This window comes from Anabrus simplex, chromosome 9, assembly GCF_040414725.1.
Source record: "Anabrus simplex isolate iqAnaSimp1 chromosome 9, ASM4041472v1, whole genome shotgun sequence".
Classification (NCBI taxonomy): domain Eukaryota; kingdom Metazoa; phylum Arthropoda; class Insecta; order Orthoptera; family Tettigoniidae; genus Anabrus; species Anabrus simplex.
The window spans coordinates 65,894,964-65,908,797 of record NC_090273.1 but is presented as its reverse complement, the minus strand read 5'-3'; the positions used below and the strand labels follow the sequence as shown (position 1 = coordinate 65,908,797).

Sequence of the window (13,834 nt, the reverse complement as noted above, 5' to 3'; positions counted from 1 at the left end):
GGGGTTTTTAGGGTTAAAAATAAAAATTAAATTTTTGGTAAAAAAATATTGCAACATTTTTGTCATCATTCCCCTTGAAAGTACAATTTTCATTCTTGGAGCATCGCAAACAATGCACACTTAATTAGTGTGGGATGGTACACTCGAAATCTTTAGTAGTATCTCGTGGCCATAAATATTCATTTCAGGAAAGAAATCAGTACAGCCCTCAGAACCACCCAGTACCTGCTTACACACTCTCTCTCTCATTGGTCACATCCATCAGACGCGTTAACACATGCACACATCTCAAGAGTGAGGGGAGGTGGAGAAAACGGAAGTACGAGGATACCTAGCATAAACGAAACACACGCTGAGGGGAAGGTACTTGCTTCCGAGCCTGCCCACACATCCCACTGGCTCGACGTTGAAGGGAGAGGGGAATGAAGGCAGGAACAACACGCCTCCTTCAAGGCAACATACGTAATGTGTATGTCAACTCATTGAGCGTCAAATTCTCCAGTTTCTTTGTAATTATTATGTGGCCGGGCTGAGTGGCGCAGACGGTTAAGGCGCTGTCCTTCTGACCCCAACATGGCAGGTTCGATCCTGGCTCAGTCCGGTGGTATTTGAAGGTGCTCAAATACGTCAGCCTCGTGTCGGTAGATTTACTGGCACGTAAAAGAACTCCTGCGGGACTAAATTCCGGCACCTCGGCGTCTCCGAAAACCGTAAAAGAGTAGTTAGTGGGACGTAAAACAAATAACATTATTAATTCTTGTGTGCGAGTGCTGGCTGAAATGTTAGCGGTCTCGACTATGACTTCATTATCAGATGGCATCGCGCTCAACAACTGTGTGAAAGAATTACCCTTATATTCGTCAATATAAAAGCAAAGGAAGGTCACCTCCGTACAGGCCATGAAGGCCCTTGGGGGAGTGGAGGGTAAAGGCTTCCACCATTGTTAACCTCGGCACGTGATGGGGTAGAATGGTTAGCTCTACGCCCAGCCGCCTTTGCCCCCAGGAATGAACCTGGTACTCATTTTTGGTGTAGGCTGAGTGAACCTCAGGGCCGTATGCACCTCCGAAAGTGGAATCTCGTTTCTTAAATTTTACGACTTCCTGACGGAGATTCGAACCGACATACTTCCGGGCGAACCGAGCACGCCTTTACCACCTCGGCCAGGCAGCCCCTATATTCGTCAATATAGGCCCTGTTAAATACAACAACAACAACAATAACTACTACTACTACTACCAATAATAATAATAATAATAATAATAGTCAAATGCCAAAGTAAAAATAACCTGGCCTTAAATAATTGTGATTATTAGAGACGCAAAGGCGTTTGTAAAACCGTTCCTATGAAGTTATTATCAGCGCCCATCAAACAATTAAATGCAATATATTGGGGTGGGATTACTTCGAGCACACTTCATCGCAATTAAATTACATTTAATTAATGGTTTTCCTTGATTTGGAAAAGCTAGTATAGCCAGAATGTTTAACCATAGAAACATTTTAATCAGTTCCTGAAGAAATGGAGTTGGGAGTGGCCTCTGAATGCACAACGTCGCAAGCCACACCTCCTGGAAGTCGAGCACATGTGACGTTTTCTTGGTTACTTCTCCTTCATCCTTAGGGTTGGCCAAAATCTTCTCTCAAACGTTACCTGTTTCCTTTCCCATACGGAATTCTTGTGATCGCGATTGTACAAAGTTCTCCAAAACAGAGCGAATTCATAATTTGTGCATCCAAGACTGGAGCACTTTACAGTATTTTGTTGTGCAAAAGTGAGCACAGATACTGTTACTACCTCTCACAGGCATATCGTCGCTGCCGGGGCAAAACCTCCTATGTGAAATATGTTAGCTTAGAACTATGGCCGGTAAGGTTCTGTCATTTAAGGTGCAGTATTGTGTGAACAATATCAAGGCATTCTCGTTCTTCATAATGTATGTGCTGCGGGTCAGTATATCTCCAAAAATATTATCACATAGGAGGTTTTGTCCCGGCAACGACGATATGCAAGTCTACAATGTTGAAACTTGATTTGAGCGCTGCAGAAGACGAACATAACACAAGAAGCAAATGCGAGATTTTGTTTCTCTGTCAGTAGAGGGTACTATTACTGCAAATATTATCTCCGCAATTCTAATTCCATTCCAGAAATTCGTCCAGATTCATTCATAATTTCGTGATTTATTATTTCAATAGCAAAAAAACTCGTTCGAATTAACTAATTTTTAAATAATTAATAAATTTTTATTAATACCAATGATATGCTACGATATAATAAAGTAGTAATACTGCTAATAAAAAATTATATTGCCGGGCTGAGTGGCTCAGACGGTTGAGGCGCTGGCCTTCTGAACCAGCTTGGCAGGTTCGACCCTGGCTCAGTCCGGTGGTAATTGATGGTGCTCAAATACGTCAGCTTCGTGTCGGTAGATTTAGTGGCACGTAAAAGAAATCCTGCAGGACTAATTTACGGCATCTAGACGTCTCCAAAAAACCGTAGTTAGTGGGACGTAAAGCCAATAACATTATTAATTTTTAAAAATTATATTTTATTATCCCGAGTACGAATTCACCAAAATTCGGAAGTTACCACTTTAGGCAAAATGAAGTAAATTGAAACATAGAACTAATCACTGCAAGGCCATCCAAGTATTTCAATATAATAATAAATATCCAATAGATCAGCCTATTTGTGACTTTTGATGTTAGATGAATGTTGTACGATAATACATGCGTAAATACAGCTCAACAATTCAGTTGCATCCAGCAGCGAAACAGATTCAAAACAATCGTTGTGAAGAAAATTTGTTTTTTAACAATAGACTCTAAACGGATGGTAGCTAAATCCTTAGCTACCATGACCTACATACTCTCCTACCAATTCACCAAAACCTTTTAAATCTCATTATGTTTTCTAACATTGTCACTACACGTTTAGTGTCTTGATTCATGCCTACAAGTGCGTCATTCAGTGTAATTTGTAGCAAATAAAAGCTAATATGTAAGGTGGCTAAATATTTAGTGTGTAGAATTCCTCCTGTAGTAATAGGATAGCAAAAAGTTAAATAATTATTTTTACTTACGGGGCACATATTAATTCTCCTAATTCTTCTCCTTACAAACGGTCATGTTTCCCAATTGTCCTCTTTAAGTACAACCTTACCTTGATAGTATGTACGATTTGAACTACTTTTAATATCTCACCATAGTGTCTACTTATGTCATTCCACGCATTCTCTCCTCTGATAGCTGGGCTGCTGTTCTCTATCAACGTTAAGTAGAAGGAGAAACATGGAAGTGGCCCGACACTTGGATAAATGAAGGTATCGGCCAAAGAACCATGAATGGTGTTAGAATGAAAGAATCGCTAGGCCTAGAATGCTCTAATACCGTCGGGTTCGGAATAGAACAAGAGTTGACCAAGCAAGGTCGAATAGGGTAGGTGAAAGTGAGAAGGTGGGCACAAGTAAGTGCAAGCAATAACAGACTCAGTTAGGGAAACTGTGGTCCACAACCCACTTATATAAGCTAAAGCCTCTGGTTCCCCATCTCGTCACCTCCTACGAAAGGCTTGGAATACAATGCGTGGATATTTTACTCACAGTCTGTCTTCTAGGTGAAGAAAAGCTTATCGTTTCTATCTGTCAGCTAGATAGCTATTAGATTTAAATACAGTACCAGTCAAAAGTTTAGGACCACATAAATAAATCATGAAATGTCATCTAGAACCTAAAAATGTGCCAGCAGATCTCTGTAATTTTATTTCCGAGCTCTATCATGTAATAGGATATGTCACCTGATTTCATTCAGTTAGTCCAAGTACTGTAGATGTTATGAATTTTTAAATATTCGAATGTCACACACAAACAATCAGAACTTTTGGTAATACAGTGTACTGTATACTGGAATTGGTTGCAAGTATCACACCAAGATATTTTGTACACTTAGCAACAGGTGAGGGCTCTTTTTGGATAGATATAAAAATTCCGAAAATGTGTGACACCGTTTTTTTGTGTGTTTATTTTTTTCGAAGCAGCACCAAGATGGTTGATTTTTTGTCATGTATGGCCCAAGGTCTCGGGGTGGGCTATCGACGTCAGACTTATCTGCCCTGATAGTTTCATTTGTACTCTGCAGATGGCATCCAAAAACACATTTCTGATGCTGATAGCTCACACTGAGATCTTTAACAAGAGCAAGGAAAAATTGACCATCTTAGCGCTGGTTTGAAAAAGAAAGTAAACACCCAAAAATTGGTGCCGCATTTTAAAAAATGTATATATTTATACAAAAATTACCCACACTTATTGATAAGTCTACCAAAGAATCTTGGTGGTAATACTTGCAGCCAATTAGAGTATATTGTCGTTGCCGGGACAAAACCTCCTATGTGATAATATTCTTGGAGATATACTGACCCGCAGCACATACATTATGAAGAGCGAGAATACCTTGGCAATATGCACACAATATTGCACCTTAGATCACAGAACCTTACCAGTCAAAGTTCTAAGCTAAAATATTTCACATATAGGAGGTTTCGTCCCGGCAGCGACGATATAGTACATGATATTTTAAAACATTTGACTTTCTGATGTGACCTTTCAACAGTTAAAATGTATAACTTCTACAATACTTGGCGTAACTCGATGAAATCAGGTGACGTATATCATATTAGATGAAAGAGCTCAGGAAAAATATACCCAGGTCTAGTAGCACAATTTTAAGTTCTATGTGACATTTCATAGTTTTTTAATGTGGTCCTAAATGTTTTGATCGGTACTGTAATATAGACTAAGTACAGAGTTCCGTTTTGTATATTTTTGATGGAGACTGGAATTTTATGTTTTACCTGTCCCAGTTTAGCTTCATCTGAGAGAGAAAGAAAGGGAGAAATAAGACAGAGCGCTTGTATCATTCCGGATATTAATTTCATTTGCTAAGTTAGAACGGGTCTCATAAATATTACAGAGAGCAACGTCTGTGATTAATGAGGCGCTGTCAAAGCCAGTGGCTCTCATCAGCATTGCATAACGCAGGTTATACTAAGACACAAGCCACAGCAGCAGAGACTGCAATCAAAGCACAGGAACACCAGATAAATTCATTTAACTATAATTCCAGGAGGATGTAATTAAACTTACTTCACTTAAAATTTGTTTCGTAATCATTATAAGATGATCACCGGCACACAACATTGACTTTAGAAAGAAACAAAATCCCCATGTCCATACCAGTGTAGGTGTCACCAGACGACAGTAGTAGAAAAGTACGGCCATGCAATACCTGACGTCAAAGACTCCCAAAAGATCTTGTACTAATGGGTGTTGAATGGTATGAGGTGGAAGGTCTGACAGCTGAGAGGACTCGCTGAAAGAATCCCGTTGCCCGGTATGTTAGTTAACATGGGAAGAACTGAAGAACTACGTAGAGTGCGGTTTTTTAGCTATTAATAGAAAATAATGCAAACTTTCTTTCTTAATCTACTTACTCTCAAGGGTTGGTTTTTCCCTCGGACTCAGCGAGGGATCCCACCTGTACCGCCTCAAGGGCAGTGTCCTGGAGCGTGAGTCATTGGGTCGGGGGATACAACTAGGGAGGATGACCAGTACCTCGCCCAGGCGGCCTCACCTGCTATGCTGGACAGGGGCCTTGGTGGGGGATGTGAAGAATGGAAGGGATAGACAAGGAAGAGAGAAGGAAGTGGTCGTGGCCTTTAGTTAGGTACCATCCCGGCATTTGCCTGGAAGAGAAGTGGGAAACCACAGAAAACCACTTCCAGGATGGCTGAGGTGGGAACCGAACCCACCTCTACTCAGTTGACCTCCCAACGCTGAGTGGACCCCGTTCCAGCCTTCGTACTACTTTTCAAATTTCGTGGCAGAGCCAAGAATCGAACCCGGACCTCCAGGGGTGGCAGCTAATCACACTAACCACTACATCACAGAGGCGGACAATAATGCAAACTAATTTGTTTATTAGTAAGTATCGTCTAGCTCACTCTGCAATAATGTAACGAGAGTAACATACATTTTAGGGGGTTCTAATGGGTAATGTATATGCAAGGCTCAAACCGTAACTGTCGTGCGGGGTAGTATACTTGATCAATAAGTTTGCATTATATCCTATTATATACGCCTCAGTGGCCCAGGCGGCAGCGCGCCGGCCGCTCACCGCTGGTGCCGTGGTTCAAATCCCGGTCACTGCATCTGAGGTTTTTGCTGGACAAAGCGGAAGCGGGACAGATTTTTTCCGGGTACTCCCGTTTTCCCTGTCGTAGTTCATTTCAGCAACACTCTCCAATACAATTTCATTTCATCTGTCATTCATTAACCATTGCCCCAGAGGAGCGCGACTGGCTTCGGCAGCCGGCACAATTGTTATCCTCGCCGATAGATGGGGGATTAATTAATTAATTCAATTCCCGGCCCGGTTGAATGACTGGAAAGAGGCTGTGATTTTTATTTTCAAAACTATTACAACCCGACACATCCGGCCTCTAGTACTAAGTGTACAGAGAGAATATTTGTTTTATTGTTATTGGCTTTACATCCCACTAACTACTTTTACGGTTTCCGGAGACGCCGAGATGCCGAAATTTAGTCCATCAGGAATTTTTAACGTGCCAGTCAATCTGCCGACACGAGGGTGACGTATTGAGCACCGGACCGAACCAAAATCTAACCTGCCCAGTTGGGATCAGGAGGCCAGTGTCTCAATCATCTGAGCCACTCAGACAGTTCTTTCACCCTCGTCATTTGTCAGCAGCCTCTGATCTTCAGCCTGGTGGCTATGATTAGTGGTCGTGGTGGTCATGGTAGTGAAGTACAAGTGGCCAACCATCCTCTATTAACAAATATTCAGAGGGATAAAACGAAGGGCTCAAATACTTCGAAAAATGACGTTATCGGCTAAAGAAAGAGAAGGGCCGTGAAGGGCGTGCATGCGAAAGGATCTCTAGGCCTCGGAAACCTAATACCGTGGGGGTCGGAAAAGAACAACTGTTGACCAGGGCAGGGCGGATAGGATAGATGGATGTGAGGAGCCTAGCACAAGTGAGTGGAAACAATGCCAGGACTCAGCTACGGGCCCCTGATCGCCAACCCAAGCTCACAAGTTAAGAGCCGATGGGGCCCTTTTTAGTCACTTCTTACGACAGACAGGTAATACCGTGGATACTATTCTACCGCCCCCACCCACTGAGGTCTGGCTATGATCGTTAAGGCGTCGAGATTCTAAGGTCTGACACTGTGTTTAGCCGGTTCGAGTCCCGTCAGTGACAAAATGTCACAATCAGAATTTTGGCCAGCAAGGTAGAAGATATGATAGTGGACACTTTCTAATTACTGGATCGGGTGTCAAATGCCTGGATTCAATTCCAAAACTCTCCACAGTGTCATAAGGAGTAAGAGAATATGACGCTGTTGATGGTGATTTGCCCATCGGATGGGGACGTTAAGCCTTGAACAAACCACTTGTTGTTATTCGACAGTAGTAGGCTAAGTGCGGGCACCGGGTTTCACCCTTTCCATACGTCAGCAACATAATCGTCATCATCATCCTCTTCATCGTCTCAGATCCAGAAGTGCAGGTCGTCTATGGGAGTCAAATAGCAGGTAAGCTGGACATGTACTTGGACAGACGCCAAATAAATAAATAAATGAATAAATAAATAAATAAATAAATAAATAAATAAATAAATAAATAAATAAATAAATAAATAAATAAATAAATAAACAACGACAATTGGAAAATCAGGTACCATAGAGACGGAAAAAATAGAACGTAAAGTCATCAGAAAGATTTTTGGAGCAATACTCCGAGATGGTGTATGGATTAAGAGACCAACTAAAGAACTATACAGATACACAGACAGACTCACAAATGTGATCAGAAAACGCTGACTAATGTTCTATGGCCGCCTACATAGAATGGGCAGAAGCAGATTCACAAAGAGGATTTTCGATGTAGCTAATAGCTCAATAAAGAAAAACAATTGGCTGAAAGAAATAGAAGAAGATCTACAACAAGCAGGTATCGACAAGGCTATGATAAATGAAAAGAAAATATTCAGAAAAAAATATGAATGCAAAATTTGAAGTAACAGAAAGTAAAACAGCAGGGAAAGTATGGACTGAACAAACGAAACAAGAACACAGTCAAATGATGAAGCGATTTTGGGAAGAGAAAAAAAAATAAAAAAAACTAGACGAAATTGAATTATAAAGTAACATTGAAGTTCAACCACTGTCTTGATGGCATTCTTCTTCTTCTTCTTCTTCCTCTTTTCCGACATCTGTGGGGTCGCGGGTGCGAACTGTGTCGAACATGTTTCACGGCCGGATGCCCTTCCTGACGCCAACCCTATATGGGGAAATGTAATTACTATTGCGTAGTGTGTTGTCTGAATATGAAGAGGAAAGTGTTGGGACAAACACAAATACCCAGTCCCCGAGTGAGAAGAATTAATCAAACGCGTTTAAAATCCCCGACCCGGCCGAGAATCAAACGTGGGACCCTGTGAACAGAAGGCCTCAACGATGACCATTCACCCAATGAGTCGAACATAAATGGCAATAATAATAATAATACTAATAATAATAATAATAATAATAATAATAATAATAATAATAATAATCATAAGCTTCAGTAAAGTCTACTGAGCGAGTTCACCATGCGGTTAGGGTCGCGCAGCTGTGAGTTTGCATTCGGAAGTTAGTGGGTTCAAACCCCATTGTTGGCAGCCATGAAGATGGTTTTCCGTGCTCTTCGCATTTTCACACCAAGCTGTGCCTTAATTAAGGCCACGACCGCTTCCTTCCCACTCCTAACCCTTCCCTATCCCATCGTCGCCACAAGATATATCTGTGCCGGTGCGACGTAAAACAAATTGAAAAAACAAACGAAAACAGGTAATGCCTTACAGGCACGTAACATGCCCAGCTACAGGTCCCTTTGTTAAATCTATTCTGAATGGCATGTTTGGTTTGTTTGTGCTTTCATGAAAATTTAATGTCAGTATTTACCGCGGTTTGATCAAATATGGTTACAATAGTGTCCGTGATATATTATGGCTGGCTGGTATACAATTACTGGGATGTATTCATTTCATTATTTAGACAATGCATGTAGGTATATGTGCTGTAAATGTGATACAAAACTCTCAGGTTTCAGATCGATTTTGTATTCAGTGCTGCCAACAGAACACAAAGAAATCGATGTAAAAGGAAATTCGCAGACGTATTATGTTAACATTTGATAGATACGAAGTTTACAGCTGGAAAATATGGACAAATATATACTTCATGGAAGATACAAACAGAATAATAATAATCCCACTAGGAAACAACACCATAAGCAGAGTTACTGCAGTCAAGTACGTATGAGAATGGATCCCACCAATCGAGAGCGAAACTTTGGTCATAAACACCAGGTGCATCAAGTTAGAGAGGGCCTATCATTCCTGTAAAAGCGTTTTCACTTCCACGTCTCTCCCCAAGAACCTAAAGCTGAAGCACTACAACTCAGTAGTGAGAACATCTGTACTCTTCGCGTCTGAGTACCTCTTGATGAATTGAAAGGGACCACGCAGAAAACTAGAACTTAAAGAGAGGAAGATCTTGAGGAGTATTCTAGGACCCATAAGAGAGGAGGATGGCACCTACAGGATCAGGCACAACAATGAGATCTACGAACATCAGGAAGACATAGTCACGCGACTGACTTTCTATGGGCACATGAGACCCTGCAGGCTCACCAACAGAATTCTCACGGTGACAAGTAGGGAAAGGTTTTCAAGGCCAAGTGGACCAAATCAGTAAAATCAGACCTAGAGGAACTACAAATATCATTAGAGACCATAGAGAACGGGTCCCGGTATCGATAGGCCATCTTACAGGAAGTCTTCCTACTGCCCCTCACAAGCAAACAGAGTACAGGGACCACCAGACCTAAGTGGACGGATGGAAGGAAGCAGGCACACAACCAGAAAATAAAAGCGTATTGGGCCAAGAGAAAGCAGAAGACCTTAGTTAAGAGTTAAGACGAGCCCCATTGTCCCTAGCAGGCCATCACGAACCACAACAAAAATAATAATAAAAATAATCATAATAATAATAATAATAAATCGCAATTATATAAACCAAGACATGCGTGAGGCAAGGTGTTGGTCTATCCCCGCTCCTATTCAGCTACACCCTAGAAAGGATAGTGAGAATACGGAACTCAGAACTTGAAAATTAAGGAATAATCCCGATCTGTCCAGGGAGAAAATCAGAAGGGATAAAGTCAATTGCCTGGATTTCGCTGACGACTTTGCTATACTATCGGAAATTTCAGAGGTTGCATCCATCCAGACTAATCGCCAGCCAAACAGAACTGAGGATCTCAGCAGAAAAGACAAAATTCATAACGAACATCAAAGATGGGCCAACATATCTTAATACTGAGAGAGGACCAATAGAAAGGGTCAAGGAGCTAAAGTACCTAGGCGAGACCATACGGGAGAATGGACTAGAAAACCCTGCAGTGGAAGATTGGATCTCAAAAATGGAGAGAGCGCACGGCTTGGCTAAAAACATCTACAATAAGGAGTGCTTAACCTGGAATATCAAAATCAAACACGGGTGGAAACTTCGGAGTAACAAAGAAGTTTATCAGTAGGTGGAAATAATCTCGGACACCAAAAAGAAAAAGAGCCTGGCGTTTCTAGGACATCTGTACAGAATGAGCGAAAACAGATTTACTAAACAAGTCCTTGAATATTTCTGAAGAAAGAAACAATTACAGCATGGATTAAGGAAACGAAGTAGGATATGGAAAGGTTAAACATCTCGGAGGTCCAACTGTTAGAAAGGAGTACAGTTAAGAACACAGTTTAAAATTTTAAAGGGGTTCAAGCTGCAGAAAGAACTAGGAAGAGCGGAAGAGCCCAGGCAGAAGAACTATAGAAGCAGGCCAGTGAACAAGTGGAATACCTCACAGAGAAAAATCCACACGAAGAGAAAGAAATGAAGTTGTAGCGTGATATTAAGTGGTCCATTTGCTTGTAATAATAATAATAATAATAATAATAATAATAATAATAATAATAATAATAATAATAATAATAATAATAATAATAATATACGAGTGTTCTCATATCTAGATTACTGGATACGGGTTGGTCAGTTGGAAACTAGACAGTGCCAGTAGCGGCGATTGGGGGGGGGGTGACGGGGGGGGGGGGAGTCACCCCACCACTTTGTGCAGAAAACATTGCATTTCTATACCATTTTAGCCAGCTGAAACTAGGAATTATTAGAGGAGTAATTTGCATAAGTCCTGTTGTCTTATCAAATCATTCTTCCCTTTATTTTCTTCGCCAACGGCCGTAGCCGTGTTGAAACACCGGATCCCGTGAGATCTCCGAACTTAAGCAACATTGGGCGTGGTCAGGAGTTGGATGGGTTGCCACGCGCTGTTGGTGGGGGTAAGGGAATGGAGGAGCGGAAAGGAACTGGCCACCCTACCGCACGTAAACTCCGGCTCAGGAACACCTCTGCGGAGGTTCGGACCTGCCTTCAGGCAGAATAACCCTTACCTTACCTTATTTTCTTTAATTATTAACAAAATTATTAGTGAAAATACGCACAAAATGTCGTTCGTCCCTGCTAACCGATTTATAAAGCGCAGCAATAAGTAGTGGAGATTTTGCATGTGCTGTGAGGAAGGGTAGCAGAGGTACTTTTTTCCCGAGGTCATGGGGACTGAAGTATGATTCTCCCACTTGCAGCGCGCAGACGTCAGTCTGGCAGTCCTTTTAATGTCTCGGTTAGTTCCTTAGTGTGTAGTCAAATACTAAATAATTTTGAATTGTATATTTACGCCGTACTTCTACTTAATTGTAAAAATAGGGTAATATTATTTCTTTGGTGACATTTTTAATAATGTTGTTTCCTTTATGTCCCACTAACTACTTTTACGGTTTTTGGAGACGCCGAGGTGCCGTGTTTTGGTCTCGCAGGAGTTATTTAACGTGCCAGTAAATCTACCGAGACGAGTATGTCGTAGTTTTGTACCTTCAAATACCAACGGAGTGAGCCAGGATCAAACCTGTCAAGTTGGGGTCAGAAGGCCAATGCCTCAACCGTCTGACCAATTAATCCCAGCGGTGAAAGGTTTTTGTATTGTACTGAATCAAAATCCAAAAAAAAAAAAAAATTATTACCTCACTTAAGTTGGTAAACTGTCGATATTCGCTCGGAGAACATAAAAAACCTTACCATTTTGTAACTATCCGGTTTTGATGTAATTTCCCCCCCTCGGTCTGCTATATCCCCCAACCCGGGTACTGTGTATTGCCTGTACATATTTTTGCCCCCGTGATTTTCAATCCCAATTGCCGGTACTGACAGTGAAACGACAAAAGTAGCTGATGAGAGCCAAGAAATGACAACACTATGTCGTATGGTGCTTTTAGTTGAATCTCAGAATGTCTGAAACACGTGTTCACTTGAGGCGCCATTCACATTTGATGGTTACGACCAAAAGAATGCAATGGACCACGACACACTTCTTGTTGAGAAAATGCTTTTGACACAGTAAAGTTTCACCAAGCGTGCTTGTGCTTACGTTAACGCACGTCAACCTATCAGTTGTATGCATAAGTCTTTTCCGGTTTCATTAAGAGATGGCTGCAGCGAACAGTTCGCAGCGTATGAATTTCACACATACGTCAGTTTGTTCGACTGACATTAACCTACAAACACACACAAGTTGAGTCCGCGTCTGTGTTGTATCATTCAGTGGTCATGTCGACGTTTGTGTCTGAAAAAGAACATTTACGGCACGCATTGCCTTTCTTATTTAATCCAGTGCAAAATCTATGGAAAGTCATCGTTTGCTGGTAGAAACATACACTGACTGACAGAGCAAATGCAACACCAAGAAGGGGTGGTTCGAAAGGGATGAAAGTTGGGGAAAAAACAGAGACGGCACGGACGAATAATTGATGTTTATTTCAAACCGATATGCAGGTTACACAATGCGCACGGCATCGACTCAGTAGGATGTAGGACCACCGCGAGCGGCGATGCACGCAGAAACACGTCGAGGTACAGAGTCAATAAGAGTGCGGATGGTGTCCTGAGGGATGGTTCTCCATTCTCTGTCAACCATTTGCCACAGTTGGTCGTCCGTACGAGGCTGGGGCAGAGTTTGCAAACGGCGTCCAATGAGATCCCACACGTGTTCGATTGGTGAGAGATCCGGAGAGTACGCTGGCCACGGAAGCTCTGTACACCTCGTAGAGCCTGTTGGGAGATGCGGGCAGTGTGTGGGTGGGCATTATCCTGCTGAAACAGAGCATTGGGCAGCCCCTGAAGGTACGGGAGTGCCACCAGCCGCAGCACATGCTGCACGTAGCGGTGGGCATTTAACGTGCCTTGAATACGCACTAGAGGTGACGTGGAATCATACGCAATAGCGCCCCAAACCATGATGCAGCGTTGTCTAGCGGTAGGGCGCTCCACAGTTACTGCCGGATTTGACCTTTCTCCACGCCGACGCCACACTCGTCTGCGGTGACTATCACTGACAGAACAGAAGCGTGACTCATCGGAGAACACGACGTTCCGCCATTCCCTCATCCAAGTCGCTCTAGCCCGGCACCATGCCAGGCGTGCACGTCTATGCTGTGGAGTCAATGGTAGTCTTCTGAGCGGACGCCGCCCGGGAGTGCAGGCCTCCTTCAACCAATCGACGGGAAATTGTTCTGGTCGATATTGGAACAGCCAGGGTGTCTTGCACATGCTGAAGAATGGCGGTTGACGTGGCGTGCGGGGCTGCCACC

The 13,834-nt window shown here is 42.4% G+C and overlaps 1 protein-coding gene across 1 annotated transcript in view; it reads right to left on the bottom strand.

The window, feature by feature from the left end:
- LOC136881313 (glycine receptor subunit alphaZ1-like) overlaps positions 1 to 13,834 on the bottom strand; it is a 430,471-nt gene that overhangs the window by 338,231 nt on the left and 78,406 nt on the right. The gene's annotated exons all lie outside the window — the stretch shown is intronic.